Below are 15,875 nucleotides of genomic sequence, written 5' to 3' on the forward strand. Positions count from 1 at the left end.
TGCCACCGGCAACATTCTTCTCCACAGCGCGTTACAGTCCCAGCTGACCTTAAATAAACTTTAGCCTTCAGCGTCGCTAGAGTGCTGACCTGTGCTCCCTGAGCCCGGAAGTGCAAGGCTCCTCCTCGCCCTCCGCATCAAACGCCCATGATTGGACGCGGCGGACCGGGGCGGGAGTGGGAGAAAGACTGAGCAGCTGAGGTGAATACCAGTGATTCACAGTAAGTTTACCCGCTATAACCCACACTGAACGTTTTAAAATAGCCTACAATCGCTACATAAAATCATTCGCTATAACAACAGCGCGAGCAGTGCAGTGATATAAGGTTTAAAAAGCGCTAAGTGAATGGAGGCTGCCTCTGCCACGGCAACACTCTTCTCCACAGCGCGTTACAGTCCCAGCTGACCTTAAATAAACTTTAGCCTTCAGCGTCGCTAGAGCGCTGACCTGTGCTCCCTGAGCCCGGAAGTGCAAGGCTCCTCCTCGCCCTCCGCATCAAACGCCCATGATTGGACGCGGCGGACCGGGGCGGGAGTGGGAGAAAGACTGAGCAGCTGAGGTGAATACCAGTGATTCACAGTAAGTTTACCCACTATAACCCACACTGAACGTTTTAAAATAGCCTACAATCGCTACATAAAAACATTCGCTATAACAACAGCGCGAGCAGTGCAGTGATATAATTTTTAAAAAGCGCTAAGTGAATGGAGGCTGCCTCTGCCACCGGCAACACTCTTCTCCACAGCGCGTTACAGTCCCAGCTGACCTTAAATAAACTTTAGCCTTCAGCGTCGCTAGAGCGCTGATCTGTGCTCCCTGAGCCCGGAAGTGCAAGGCTCCTCCTCGCCCTCCGCGTCAAACGCCCATGATTGGACGCGGCGGACCGGGGCGGGAGTGGGAGAAAGACTGAGCAGCTGAGGTGAATACCAGTGATTCACAGTAAGTTTACCCGCTATAACCCACACTGAACGTTTTAAAATAGCCTACAATCGCTACATAAAAACATTCGCTATAACAACAGCGCGAGCAGTGCAGTGATATAAGGTTTAAAAAGCGCTAAGTGAATGGAGGCTGCCTCTGCCACCGGCAACACTCTTCTCCTTATCCTCTGTATCCTTAGGAACGTCTCAGCTTGGTTCCCAGAGAACACTACACTAAACACTAATAAACTACAACAAAGACTCTAAAGACAGAAACATTCGCTTGCAGATCTCTAGTTATGTAATGGCATTCATATTTTTTAAAAGCACATGTTTATTGTTAAATTGTCAATTCTCTATTCAGCATTATATGAACATGAGACAGATAGGAAGTTCAATCTTGGTTCATCAGCAATATGCAGCTTAGGAAAGGAATACATTTTATAAACTCAGCACATTCTGCAGTTCTGACAAACTCTAAGCAAGTCACATTAAGGTCAAGCTATCAAATACATTTGTTAAAGGTTCAGCACTCTTCTTACTTTCATTACTTAATATGTGAAGGACGAGGAGATTGAGATTTGATCATTATAGCTTGTTAAAACAACAACTTTTAGGGTAAAATGGAACCTGTGGTAGATGAAGTGGAGTGGGCGATCAATTATGTTAGCACCCAACACCACAAGCCCCTGAATCGCATCATACTGGGAGATTTTAATATTAGAACTTGTCACTTACTAGGACAGCCAGTGTGCGGGTTAATGGATTGTGATGAAGACTCGACCACTCGTTTTAATCATAGTATGTATGGATCCTAGTTATATGGAATTTAGTGATAAAAACAGGATAAATCCATTGACAGGTGCTATGGAAAAGACATTTGAGAGTGCTAATAGTGGGCCCACAATTGACTATATAATGAATTCAGAAATCCTAATTGATAGTTTGAGTAATATGCAGGTTACTTTTACAGAATTCAGTGACCATGCTTTTCTTGCATCTGATCTGCAATGGGAGAGAAATGTTAGCAAGAGCTTAGAGAAAGTTCCAACACCTGTCCTAGCAAGGTAAAATAGATACATTTTAAAATGGGATAAAGTGAATAAAGTAGATATACTATCAACAATGATTATAGATAAATATCCTGAAGTGAAGACCTGTCTGAAGGACAGTGCTAGTATGGAGCAGGTGGTTGAAGCTTTTGAAGAGGTCCTGAATGGGATTGAAAATCAACTAATATGGCCATTTATAAGTAGATAGCACCCACAAGAGCAATGGTTTAGCACAATGTGCATTAAGGCCTCTTCTAACATCCGCAAAGCATTGCGTAAGGTGCCTAGGTATGTTTTGTTAATATAGGGCGTAAGTGCAAGCTATAAGAAGGCGATGCGGACTAGATTAAAAAGTCTGAAATTAAAAGAATTTAAAGACTTAAGGAAGGCAGAAGAGAGAATAGATAGTTAAGAGTTCTGGAAGGTGGTGAATGACCCATTCCTAGGAGATGGGGGAAACCTTTGTCAGATGTCCAAATAGAGGAGGAGGGGTGGGTAAAGTATTTCCAAAATATTTTTTCAAATCTGAAATAGACCACGATTGACAATCATAATATGCAGGAGCCGATTAATACCTGCTTAAGTTTTGAATCAGGAGAATTAGAACAAGCCTTGGGACAGACATGCTTGTTGAAGGCCCTTGGAACTGATGGTGTCCTAACTGATATTTTCATTGAGACCAAGGAGCTGTGGGGCCCTGTATTGACAAATGTGTTTAATGTGGTAGCTAAATTAGGCCCTCTCAGATCGTGGAAACACTCAATAATCGTCCCTATATACCAAAAAGTGAATAGATCAGTCCCCAAAAACCTATAGGACCATATCCCTAATCGATAGTACAGAAAAAACTGATGGTACGAGTACTATTAAATAGGTTAGAGGAATGGGCAGGGGAAAAGAAAGTCCTGACTGAGGTTCAATATGGCTTCTGAAACGGCAAAGGAACGATCGACCAGGGTCTAAATTTGACCATGGTATTCTCCAAATTTATGATGGTCGACTTTGAATAGCCTTTATGGATCTCACTGCCACTTTTGCTTGTGTGTAAAGGAATGAGAGAGGACCCCACTTGTTCCAGGGAACAGGGTACTTGAAACACTTTAGAAGTAGAGTACTATCCATGGAGAGATACGTCTCATAGAAAACTGGTAACTCACTACCAGGAATTCTATCACACTCACTCAGCACATGTATTCGAACTCTTATTCAAATTATTGGTCACGGACTAATTTATAACATTTACAGTCTATTTATTTAAATCAATGATTAAAATTTCAGTGTGGAATCCATCAGATCCTACTGAAAACATAAAATACACAAGCATTTAATGATATTAATAAAAAAAGGGAGAACATTTCTTTATAAAAAAAACAACGTAATACAATTACATTTATACAACGTATGAAAAAACAAGGAAAAAATTACATTAGTATAAGTAATCAAAACATACAATCAATTACAAATACATAAGCAAACGAAACCCCCTACTGGAGATAGAGCACCTGTTGTTCGCTACAGATTATCAGATTCAAAAAGCCTTTATACAATTTCATTAGGACTTCTAGTGTCCCATAATATAGTACATCTAGTGTCCCATACTTTTGCTTGTGTGGCCCACATCAAATTATGGGCGATCATGGAAAGTATGGAAGTAGATCCACCAATTATTACTTTCAGAAGGTAGGTATATTCAGGTGCAACTGCATGTGTCCGTTATGGCAGAGAAGGCGAATGTACAAGATCGTTCAATATTGAAAGAGGTGAGAGACAGGGATGCGTCCATGCTCCCTTCTTGCTCTCTTTTTATACAAATATTTTAGATGTTGTATCTGGGTCTGGTGGCTCAGTGGACTAATGCTTCTACTGCAGGGACATGTGTTCGACCTCATGGTCACAGGTTCAAATCCCGGCAGGTCCACTGAGCCTTTCATCCATCTGAGGTCCATAAAATGAGTATCATTGAGTTAGGTAACAATAAACATTTGTTATTGAGCGCCAAGATACCCGTAGTGGTGAAAGTGCGCTTTACAAATACACATGTTATGTTATGTTATTGAGAGAGTGTCATGGATGTTGCATATGACGAGGCATACCCACTCCCGATACCCCTCTATGCAGACAATGCAGTGCTCCTATTCAGGAATCCGTTGGCACTGCAAAAGCTCGTAGATACAAGATACAAGATTAAGGATCAATCTGGATTTACACGTAAATGATTCAAAATCATTTCTACTAATTGCTGGGATAAGCCCAAAGAAAGCCCCAATATTTTATAAAAATAGAAAGGAGGATGGAAGTGGTAGATACATTGTCTTACCTGGGTATGTTTTTCAATAAAAAATTATCATTGAATAATATGGCTTTAAATAGAGTGACCCTCCTGGAAACAGTATTGTGGCAATTTTTAAAATCCCTAAAAAATTGGGATCAAAACCTATTCCTGAAATTTTAAATATTTATTCAACCAAAGCAAAGGCCATTGCTATGCATGGGGTATGAGATACCATGGTTGAAATATATAGAAACCACTTTGTCAGATCTAGGCCTTCGAACCCTGCTTGATTCCCCGTCAATGTGTGTCAGTTCCCCAAAAGCTAAGTTGAAAGAGATTTTCCTGACAAAGGCTGCTGGGGACAGATGGGAGCTAAACAAAAATAAAAGTACTGTAGCCTTGTATCACATGCTGACACCTGTGAAGAAGGGAAATCCGGCTTATTTGACTTTTGTCTAGAAACCCCATCTTTGTTACATTTTGACAAGGTTGTGCTTAAATTATATTTTCTGCTTATGTTTGTTTTTCCAGCCAATATCCACTCTGTATGTGAGTTACCTCCTTGCCCATGTGATATGGAGGGTGGCCCGATAAAATGTGCATGTTTTATTCTTCTGTTCTTTTTATTGTCCTCAAAGGAAAGTTTTTTTGTGCCTCTTTTACGTAATTACAATTTTAGGCGATGTAGGCCAGCTATATGTTTTATCCAACAGTGGGCAGAGCCTTATGTGTGTTATGCCCTTGCATCCTTTTTGTGGGCTGTATCAAGGCATAGAAAATTGCATTATGAGCTGCGACTGATGTACTGTCTTGATTACATTGAAGTTAAATGCTATATAGTGGGCTATAGTAGCCCATTATGGTTAGCCATTGTAATATTGTGTTGCTGTGTGATAAATAACATATGATGTAAGATAAAAGTTGGCTCAAGGGGGAAAAAATACTGTTTTGCATATTGTATATAGGAAATCTGTCCATTTGATGCTTGATTAATGAATGTATTCGTTTATTGTTTTAAAATTAGAATTTCAATTTTAACTGCAATACATATGTTTCTCTTATGGAAAGTATGTATTTTTATGATGTAGGATGGGAGTTGGTTCAAAGGGGAAATTGCACTGTTTGCATATCATAATTAGGGAATCTGCGCTTTAAGTAGGCTGAGTGATACTTGATGAATGAATTTATTGGCTGTTTAAAAATTTAAATTTTAGGAATTTCAACTGTTAAACATATGTTTGGAATGTTTGAACTTTTATGCATTGAAAATAATGCGAAATAAAGGATTGATTGAGGGTTTAGCATTTACTAAAAAGATGTATTTATTCAAGAAAAGTCTAATTGAGGCCTACCAGTAAAAATGAATGCCTGGTGCATTTTGCACTTTTTGTGTATATGGCATTTTAAAATGCTTTTTTCATATTAGTACCTCAGGTAAGTTAGCATTGTTATTAATTTATTTTATCTGCAAATGTTCTGCTCTAACAATTCCCCTGTCTGATGGTTATGTTAACCATCACACTAAAGTCATTTATCATGTGAAATCATTCATAGAGCACTGCCATCATCTGTTGAGTCTTGCCTATTCCTTTTTTGACCTCTGTATTTTAGTGATTTCATGTAATCATCATTCATTACACCATTTAATCCCAAATCTTTTTCAAATCTCCTTTGTAATTCTTTTCCCCTCTTATTACACAGAAAATATATTCAGGTCAAGAATAATGTATACAGAAACAGCAAGTAAAGAGCTATCATTATTGGCATTAAAACAGCCTTTAAAATGCCTCCTCCTGCCGTTGTAAACCAATTTCCAATAGTTCAAGCTCATTTCCCAAAATTTTGAAAAATACCAGGTTTTTCCAATTCTTCTAATTCAGGCTTCAAGTCTGAAATGTTCCTTGCAAAGCCATCAATCTCCTTCCTATCATCAGGAATGTATGAATAGCAGTGGGTTAATTTAAGCATGTTGCAGACTCCAGCCTTTTCTACGACTAAAGTATCTAATGCAAGACGATCCTGCATTACTATGGATTGTGCAGCCATTAATTTATCGTTAACTACTGGCAAAGCTCTAGAAGTGTTTGTTGCCATTTTGTCAACAATTGTTGATAGCTTTCTAATCTTTTTTCAATTTAGTATGATGCTTACAGGTGGAATGATTGCACCAAATATATCCCCTACTAATTCAATTCCAGTTGAAGTACAACGTTTATGTCTGTGTGCAAGTGTCACTGTTAACACCTTAGCTGCGTGTAAACATTTCTCCCCAGTGCTGCGCTGTCCATTAGAACTAGTGCTGAATGGACGTTCAATGGTCGTGCGCAGCACTGGGGAGGTAGCGCTGCTGACGACCATTGGCCGTCAGCAGCACTTAAGGGGTTAATACATCTAACCTCAGCACATGGTCATCATCAATCCAGTATTTGTATAGTTCAGCTATGCACCCCAGAGGGTATCTGGGCACTAAGGTTCCAACGGCGTTAGTCAAAGAGCCAGATCTGGAGCCCCTTCCTGAAGTCGGTGAGGGAGGTAGAGCTTTAGAGTTGGAGCGGAGGATTGTTCCAGGTCTTGGTGGTGAGGTAGGAGAAGGAACAACTTCTGCTTTGGCTTCAATTAATGCATGTGGTGTGTATGAGGACGGTAATGGTAGAGTGGAGTTGTCTGGAAGGTTGGTGTAAGGTCAGGTGGTGGTTGTTGTATGTGGGTCTGATGTTGTGGAGGGCCTTGTATGCAAGAGTCTTCATCTTGGGCTGGCATCTCTTCTGGAAAGGGAGCCAGTGGAGGCTTCTGAGGTGGGGTGATGCTGGTTCATTTGGGAAGGTTGAGGATGAGTCTGGCTGCAGTGTTCTGTACAGTCTAGAGTTGTTTGAAGAGGTGTGTGGTGTTTCCGGGGTATAGTGCATTTCCGTAGTCAAGTCAGCTGGAAACAAGGGCTTAAGTGACTGTTTTCCTGGTGTTGACAGGAATCCATCTGAAGATCTTATGGAGCATGCAGTGGATGTTGAATCTGGAGGAGGACACTGCATTGATTTGTCGCTTCATGGTGAGTTGGCTGTCAAAAATGATACACAGTTTGCAGAAACACATTCCCCACTTCACCTGGCGTTTTCCCCCATACTCCTTACTAGACACAGTTTTTAAATCGGAACTGGCAGAGGCCATAGATACCCACTTTGACTGCAATGTAGGGTCCATAGACTCTTTTGTGACAGTGTGGGAAACATTCAAGGTTCACATCCACGGGATAGCCATGGCTAAACATTCGGGAGTGCTTTGAGCTCTCCGTAAGCGCTTTTCAGACTTGGAGAACTCCCTAAAGACCCTGGAATACAGGCTCCTAGCAGGTTCCGATGCCAATGTTTGGGAGAAGTTCCAAACATTGTTGCAGAAATATCATGAAGCTGCAGACTCAGAAGTTAAACATTTAGGAAAGTATGCGGCGGCCCGCACGTACTGAGAAGGTGAGCGCCCAGACGCGGTTTTGGCATTGCTTCTGAAGCAACGTAGGGAGGCGAGGGGAGTCACTGAGATAGGCAGTGAAGAGGGAGTGATTTAACTGATGAAACAAACATTGCAGAAAGCTTTAGGAAATACTACTCGACCCTATACAGCTCACACAGCGCGATCACTGAGGCTGAAATTCTTGATTATTTGATGCACATTAAGCTACCCTGGCTGACAAATGAGCACCGGGAATACCTTATGCGTCCATTGGAGAAATAGGACATATTTTCTGCCCTGATGGGGATGAAATCAGGTGGCGCGCCAGGTGTCAATTGCCTGACAGTCACATTTTACAAGGAATTTAAAGATATACTGACTCCTCACTTGACTACACTGTTTGAGGAGATGTGCTGCACTGGCATCATGCCTCCCTCAATGAGAGAGGCATTAATAGTCGCTATCTTGAAACCAGATAAGTCCCTTCTTGAGTGCTCGTCTTATCGGCCGCTGTCGCTCCTAAATGTGGACACTAAGATATAGGGCAAGATCCTGGAAACTCGATTTGCTCGGCTTATGCAGGTGGGTTTTGTCCCTAGTAGATACTTGACATACAATCCGGGGGAAGTATTTGGAGCAATCAAGCATAACAGACAGGATGTCCAGCCAGTGGCTGTGTTTCTTGACATGGAAAAAGCGTTTTATTCGGTTGAATTAGATGTTCATGAGGCATGTCCTGACGAGAATGGGGCTAGGTGGTATCGTCCTACAAGTGATCTGCATTTTATACAACTCCCCCACTGCCAGGATCAAACTTTGCAACCTATAAACAGCCCTTATACATATCACTAGATGAACAAGACAGGGGTGCCCTCTGTGTCCCATTCTTTATGCTCTGGTGGAAGAACCACTTGCCTGTGCGCTCCGCGGATATTATAGATATAGAGGAATGCGCTTCCCCACGTATGAATTGATCATTTCCACTTATGCAGATGATACGTTGCTTTATGTAAGGGACCCAGACAGCACCTTGTCACCAACCCTGAAGGAGGTTGTTAAGTTTGGAATGATGTCAGGTCTGAGGGTCAATAGGACAAAATCTATACTTTTTCCTCTTACACCGGCGACTATGCCCTTTACGCCTGACTATCCACTGAAGTGGACGACGGAGCCAGTGCGCAATTTGGGATTAAGATTCACACCGACTCAGAGGGGGTGTTTAGAGAAAATTATGGCGTAGGAATTGGAAAGCTGGAAGATGAGGTAGATAGATGGACTCGGTTGTCACTGTCGCAAGTAGGTAGAGCTTCCATCATGAAGATGGTGATATTACCCCGCTTTTTATTTTTGTTCAATTATATCCCTATGCTCCTATCTCACTCCTTCCTCCAATTACTTACTTCACTACTAATTAAGCTGGCCTGGGCTAGAAAGCATGCAAGGGTCAGGTGGGACATTCTCACACTTCCTTCCCACATGGGCGGACTAGGCGCCCCAGACCTGCACCTATACCACAGAGCTGCCCAAAGGGCTCATGCTCATCACCGGATACATCATAACCCTGGGCGTAGTTCACGTAGTCGCGCTATGTGTAGCTACGCAAAGTGCACTTTGCACTACGCATTCTACGTGTAGCTACGCGAACGGCGTAGTGCGGTAGGGAAATGCTGTTCGCAATGATTGCACAGTGCAGGATGCTTGTCCGCACTATGCAAACATTGCAAACAGCATCATGCACAGTGCAAGCGGTCATTTTCTGCTGCTCAAGTAGATTTGTACTTGAGCGGCAGCTTTCTCAACGCGGACTGGTAGTTTCTCATCGCAAGCGGTCGCAAGCATACGCGACCATTCGCAATGAGAAACCTGACCTCCCCGCGGTGAGAACCTCGCAGGGAGGTTTATTTTCCATGCTTGCGATCGGCAACTTGATTTTGCCGATCGAAAATGATGAAAAAGTCTCGCTGGGATGTTGATTTTGCTCGCTAGCGGGAGGCAACTTGTTGTTGAGGACCGCGAGCGAACAAAAAAATGCCCACTACGCGTTTTTGCACTGTGCTACGTGCAATTCGCATAGCGCATAGTTGCACAAACTAAGCATACTCCATGAGCGTAGGGGTCGTTTTCCGCCCAGGGTATGATACATGGTCTGTAGGACACCCCCCATACTTTGATAGAGGGTGCAGTAGCTGCACCACTCCCTCTCCCAGCGTTGTTTTTCACATGCCGAATCGCAGAACTGGGATTATTGATTCCATTAACGCTACTAAACATGCCTGGCACCACCTGTTGAAGCTGCAAGCTGGAGCTGTCTTATACTCCCCACTAACCCCCTTGGCCTGGTGTCATCGGCTACCTCCATGCAGGGACAAAGGAGTGAATCGGGCATTCAGCTCCCTAAATATTTTGACGATAGGAGACATGTTCATGGGAGGTGTTGTTAAGACATGGGAGGATATTGAGCCGACCAACCGCCTAAACACGATTCTAAACAGATTCCAGTTTTACAGGGCTCGCCATGTGCTGACGGAGATTTTGGGCAGTGACTTTGCTGAGCCGCCTGAACTGGCTCCACTCACCTATGAAATCCAATCTGCCTCCTCAACTCGGGTAGTATCGACTATTTATAAACTATCCCAAGGATATCGGAAGAATTATTACAGGAACCCTAGACTGGCCTGGCAAGCTGACCTGGGCAGAGACTTGGACGATAATACTTGGAGATATTGCTGCCAGAGCACGAAGCATATCGTACTTAATGGTAGACACAGATTGATACATTTTAAATTTTTAAATAAGGTTTACTATACACCAGAGAGGCTATGCAGATACGGTATGAGGGAATCTGCGGCTTGCGAGAGATGTAGGGCAGTCCTAGCGGACTTTTTACATCCTGCCTGGACATGCCTGGGAATTGCTCGATTCTGGGACTTGGTCTTCAAGACGCTGAGGGACATCATAGATACACCACTTGTGACTGACCCCACATTGACTTTACTGGGATATTCTAAGACTTTACCAAAAGCAGTCAATGACTTGTAGATATGGGCCTGCTAATGGCCAGGTGTAGGGTTGCGATCTGCTGGTCCCGGGGCCCAAAACCTTCTATTGCTAGGTGGTCAAGAGATATGATGTACTGTAGTAAACAAACAGAAATTTACAGCAAGCTCCTCCTCCCACGCAACCGACCAAAACACTTTTGAACGCTATATCAGACTTACTTGCCAATAAAGAACAGTGAGACGACCGACAAACGCACCCCTGCACTTGTGACACAGAGCAATGAGTAACTGAGCACTTAAATGTGCAGGACACTACATGGTAGCACACTGAGATAAGACACTTTGTATGTTGGACTGAGTCAAGGTTGCGCACACAAAGCATGTAATATGTGCCCATAAGGAATACCGCGTGGTGTGGTTTGGATTATTTTTGCAAATACTAATGCCGTGAATATACTGATGTAGTGCTGTACTGCGGCCCCACAGTGTATTGTACTGTATGACAAACTGTGAAGTAACATTTGATGCCCTACATGCTATACTGTTTTGTTAATATACCAAATGTCTCCGTGTCTCATTTTTGTTTAAAAAAGCTGTTAATAAAAAAATTAAAAATATATGACGTTTGTCGAAATGTGCAGCTGTGGACAGGTGCAATGCCATCTTGGAGTATGCGCTCTGTACAAACCCAAATTTGCAACACATATTCATCTATGCGGCCTCTCTGTGTGCTTTGCATGTGTGCATCTGATTGCTGTGTGCTTTCATATAGTTTGTATGTAGTTGTTGTGCTGACACTATTATGTTATGGTTTGGGTCTGATGATTATACAGTCAGGAAATGAGACACCCAGTCTGGGCCTGGTGAATATACAATCAGGAAATGAGTCACCAGTCATAGTAAGAGCCTGATGATTATACAATCAGGAAATGAGCCACCTAGATAAGTCATCTATACATCCAGGAAAATAGTCACCCACTCAGCAGCCATCTTAACTGGATAGGGACTATAAAGGCACTCCCCGCCACACCTGGTTGTTAGGCAATCAGGAATCTAAGTGGACTTGGTCACATCTTCAGAGCAGCACCGGTCATAGTTGGACTTCATGTTAATGGTATGTAGTGGATCCTGAGTCAGGAGCCTCCAAAGAACACTAGAGCATCATCCTGTGTCAAGAGTCTGCAATGGACATCATCATCCTGTGTCATGAGTCTGCAGTGGACGTCAGCATGTCATCCTGTGTCATGGACCTGCAGTGGACATCGGCACGTCTGAAACTTTACAGTACGTTGCACCACCAGTTGTGCACTCCCAAGGGGGCCTCTTTAACATCTTACATAGAATCTCACCAGAGGAGCACTCAGCAAAGGTAGCAAGTCAGTAGATACATGCCTACAACCATTAGCATGCAATACTGTCCTCAGCATCTCATGTCCAACTTGCTGCACTGTTTAGGGATATCCCCCAGGGATAGTTGGAGGGTGAAGTAACCCAAAGGTTTACCTGGTTCAGATTTGGACAGTTAATTATTTTAGGACACATGTGCAGGTGCCATACAGCACTTTCGGATTGGAGAAGGGCTCCATTTCCTCAGGTGAATATTCAGTGACTTAACGGAAGGCAGAAGCCTGCCATCCTCCTGAACCAAGATCATAAGCTACCTGCTGACCTTGATGGGTGAAAAGGTAATACAGATACTGAAAGGAGTGTGGGAGGATGCGTAGCAGAGTGCTTGCATCAGGTTTAATGATCTGTGTGTAATTCTGTTATGTTTATGTTTATATCATAGTGGGCACCACAACCTCAACGCCCACTGTTGTTAAGTCAAGGGCGATCCCTACCCAGCAACCACAGACAGGGTGTCCAGTGAGCCAACTGACTAGATCTTGTTTCTTTATTTTTTCTTCCCATTCCCCCAATTCCTTCATTGTGACACGGACCAGCAGAAATGTGGTCCGCATTGCAGTGAGGGGCATGGTTGGACAAGCATGAGCATCATTCCCACTTGGTTCAGGATATCTCAAGTATGTGCATCTGACACAAAGTTGCAGACGTGGTCACTGCAGTCCAATGAGAAAATATCTACTGATGGTTGAACAGCTTTGTTCTTCCTTTCTCATGGTAAACACATGGAATTCACAGTCCACTATTAAATTTGTAACAGACAGTACTAAACATTTGTATAACTGAGAATGTCTAACCTTGGTTCCCAGGGAAGTCTATTCGAGTGTCTATTTTATTATGTATTCAATGTTTCCCAGAAGAACAATGAACGCTAAAGACAGAAACATTTGCTTTCAGATCCCTAGTTAAGTAATGGCATTATACGCGTAAGTTTATTGTTAAATGCACAATTCTCTAGTCCGGATTATATGAACATGCAATGGATAGGAAGTTCAAGTTTGGTTTATCCAAAATATGCAGCGTAGGAAAGAAATGCATTTATAAGCTTGGCACATTCTGCAGTTATGACAAAATCTAAGCAAGTCACATTAAGGTCAAGCCATCAAATACATTTCTGTATGGTTCAGCATTCCCTAAAAACATATTTTTATTACATAAAAGTTTAGTTGAGTAAAAATGAATGCCTGGTGCATTTTGTACATATTGTCTACATGTAATTGTAAAATGCATTTTTATAATAATACCTAAGGCAAGTTAGCTTTATCGTTAATCAATTTTATGTGAAAATTGCATCCAGTTAAAGATACGCTGCTTTGTTCAGGGAGCATAATAATGATCTGGTATAGATTTCTTTTAAAATTGTTATTATTGTTATTATTATTATTATTATTATTTTCAGTATTATTATTATTAATATGCAATTTTGGCACAGGTGTCACCAAACACCAGCACCTTCTCCCCAGTGAATCTGTTGACCGTTGGCCGACACTGGGGAGGGCTAGAAAGGATCCTGGAAATTTTGTTTTTTTAAACTAAGGGCAGGAGAGATGCAGAATCACTTCAACGTAGCACCCCTGCTGCCATCTATGATGCTGCAAGCGGATTTCCCAGATTCAGCAAATAAGAGAAGAGTTCTTGCTCTGCGATCTAGTGGTGTATTGGTAGCTACAATATCTCCCCAGGTTTCCCCTTTCCAATGATGCCTTTCTGAAACATTTTACTTGCTGTGGGTCCAGGCTGCTCTCCAATCCACAGCCAGGAAGACCATTTGGTCACTGGGGACCTGTGTTTGAGGTGTCAGCCCTCGTGGAGAAAACTTTTTGGGAATAAGTGTTTTTTCATCTGGTGGTGTTATTACGCCCCAGGAGAACTTTGAAAAAAATAAAAGAGGGAGATGATTGCAGCACCCATGGAAACCCACAGAATTTGTAAAAAAGAAAAAAGTAATATAGGTAGGGGGCTCGATTTGGAACCATGTGAGCTCCTTTGTTATATACATTTTGAGATTATGCAGAAAGTATAGAGGATGTGGGATTTTTTTGGTATATTGTGTTTTCCCCTGAGGGAGATGCATAATCTATCATTCTTGCATAATATGCAGATTTGTATTAAAAACAATGTTTATAGCTCAAATGGGGGCATGGCCAAGCTGGCAACCAAGATGGCCGTACAGAATTGAAGTTCCAGAGAGCAATGCTTGTTTACCTGCCTCATCGAGTAGCTTTCAGTGCTGCCATGACCATTTCTCGATAATGTGCATTTAATAACCATGTTCTAGCTGAAAGTGGCTGCCATTGGCTTTTTTGCGGCCCCCAATCCACCCATATTTGCTGTGCTGCCTGCCGTGACCTGATTCGGCCTTGGGAGTCCACAAGGGGCCATCACCTGTGGTGTAGTGCTGGTGGTGCACTTGTCCCTGGCCTTCACCTTAACCCTTGTGGAGCCAAACCTGCTGTGGTGAGTCCATCCTAATGTAGCTGCAGAATACCACAGATCTGGATGCTGCTGAGGCTGGACCAGACCTGCTGGGCAGTGAGTTCCGGATCCGGAGCCTACACTGAGCTTGATGTGGACCAATCCCTGTTCTGGTGACCTCTCCAGACTCACTCCACCCTGGGTCCTGGTCCAGGTGCCCGCCTTGAGTGCCTGGGACCACCTGCTGCTTCGGCCGTGGTCTGGGGTGCAGGCCATGTGTGACCTCGTTATGGCCGAGCCTTTAGACTCTTGCTGCATCTTGGTCCCAGCCTCCTCAGCACAAGACAGTGGAGACTCCTTCTTACTTCAAATATAGTGCATATGTGCATTGGCACCACTGCTCTGCCCTGCATGTTTCCCTAAATATTTACTCCGCACTCTTTCCAGCTATGGTCCTGCCGTGCTTTTTGCGCACATTGCTAAAAAAAGATATTTTATGTGTGCTGAGGAAACGTTTGACAAAAGGGCAGGGCTATGATAAAGAGCGGGGATACCCAAACTTTTGAATTCCTTTTTAGGTCTCGTCTGGAGTTAGCAGCATGCATGCGCTGCCCTCGCTGTGCGAGGGCCTTTTGGAATCAGTACAGTTTCAGAAGGAACTTTAAGACCCGTCCTTCTTTTCTATTGGCACGCATCATCGTTAAGTATGGGCAAAATTTGCGAATTCTCGATCCACGAATTCGTGTGAAAGCGAACTCGCAATTCTCAAAATTTGCGAATTCGTGCGAATTTGCGAATTTGATGTTTTTGCCAGTTCGCGAGGGTTTTTTACAAGTTCGGGAATGCGAACTTACTTTTGTGGTCGCAACAGTCGCGACCATGTTGTTTCTACGTCTCCAACCTGTTTGCGATCCTGTGGTTCATCGCAGCCACCCTCCCGTTCATCACTACCACCTCTGGTTCACCAATGCCACCCTCTGGTTTGCCACTGCCATCCTCTGGATCATCACTGCCACCCTCTGGTTCACCACTGCCACCCTCTGGTTCATCACTGCTATCCTTTGGTTCATCACCTTGTGGTTCACCACTGCCACCCTCTGGTTTGCCACTGCCACCCTCTGGTTCATCACTGCCACTCTCTGGTTTGCCACTGCCACCCTCTGGATCATCACTGCCACCCTCTGGATCAGCAGTGCCACCCTCTGGTTCGTTCATCACTGCCACCCTCTGGTTGATGACTGCCACCCTCTGATTCAAGGCTGCTACCCTCTGGTTGGTCACTGCCATCCTCTGGTTCATCCCTGCCACCCTCTGGTTCATCACTGCCACCCTCTGGTTCCGAACTGCCACCCTCTGGTTCACCAGTGC

Source organism: Lissotriton vulgaris, chromosome 7 (assembly GCF_964263255.1).
Source record: "Lissotriton vulgaris chromosome 7, aLisVul1.2, whole genome shotgun sequence".
In the NCBI taxonomy this organism is placed as follows: domain Eukaryota; kingdom Metazoa; phylum Chordata; class Amphibia; order Caudata; family Salamandridae; genus Lissotriton; species Lissotriton vulgaris.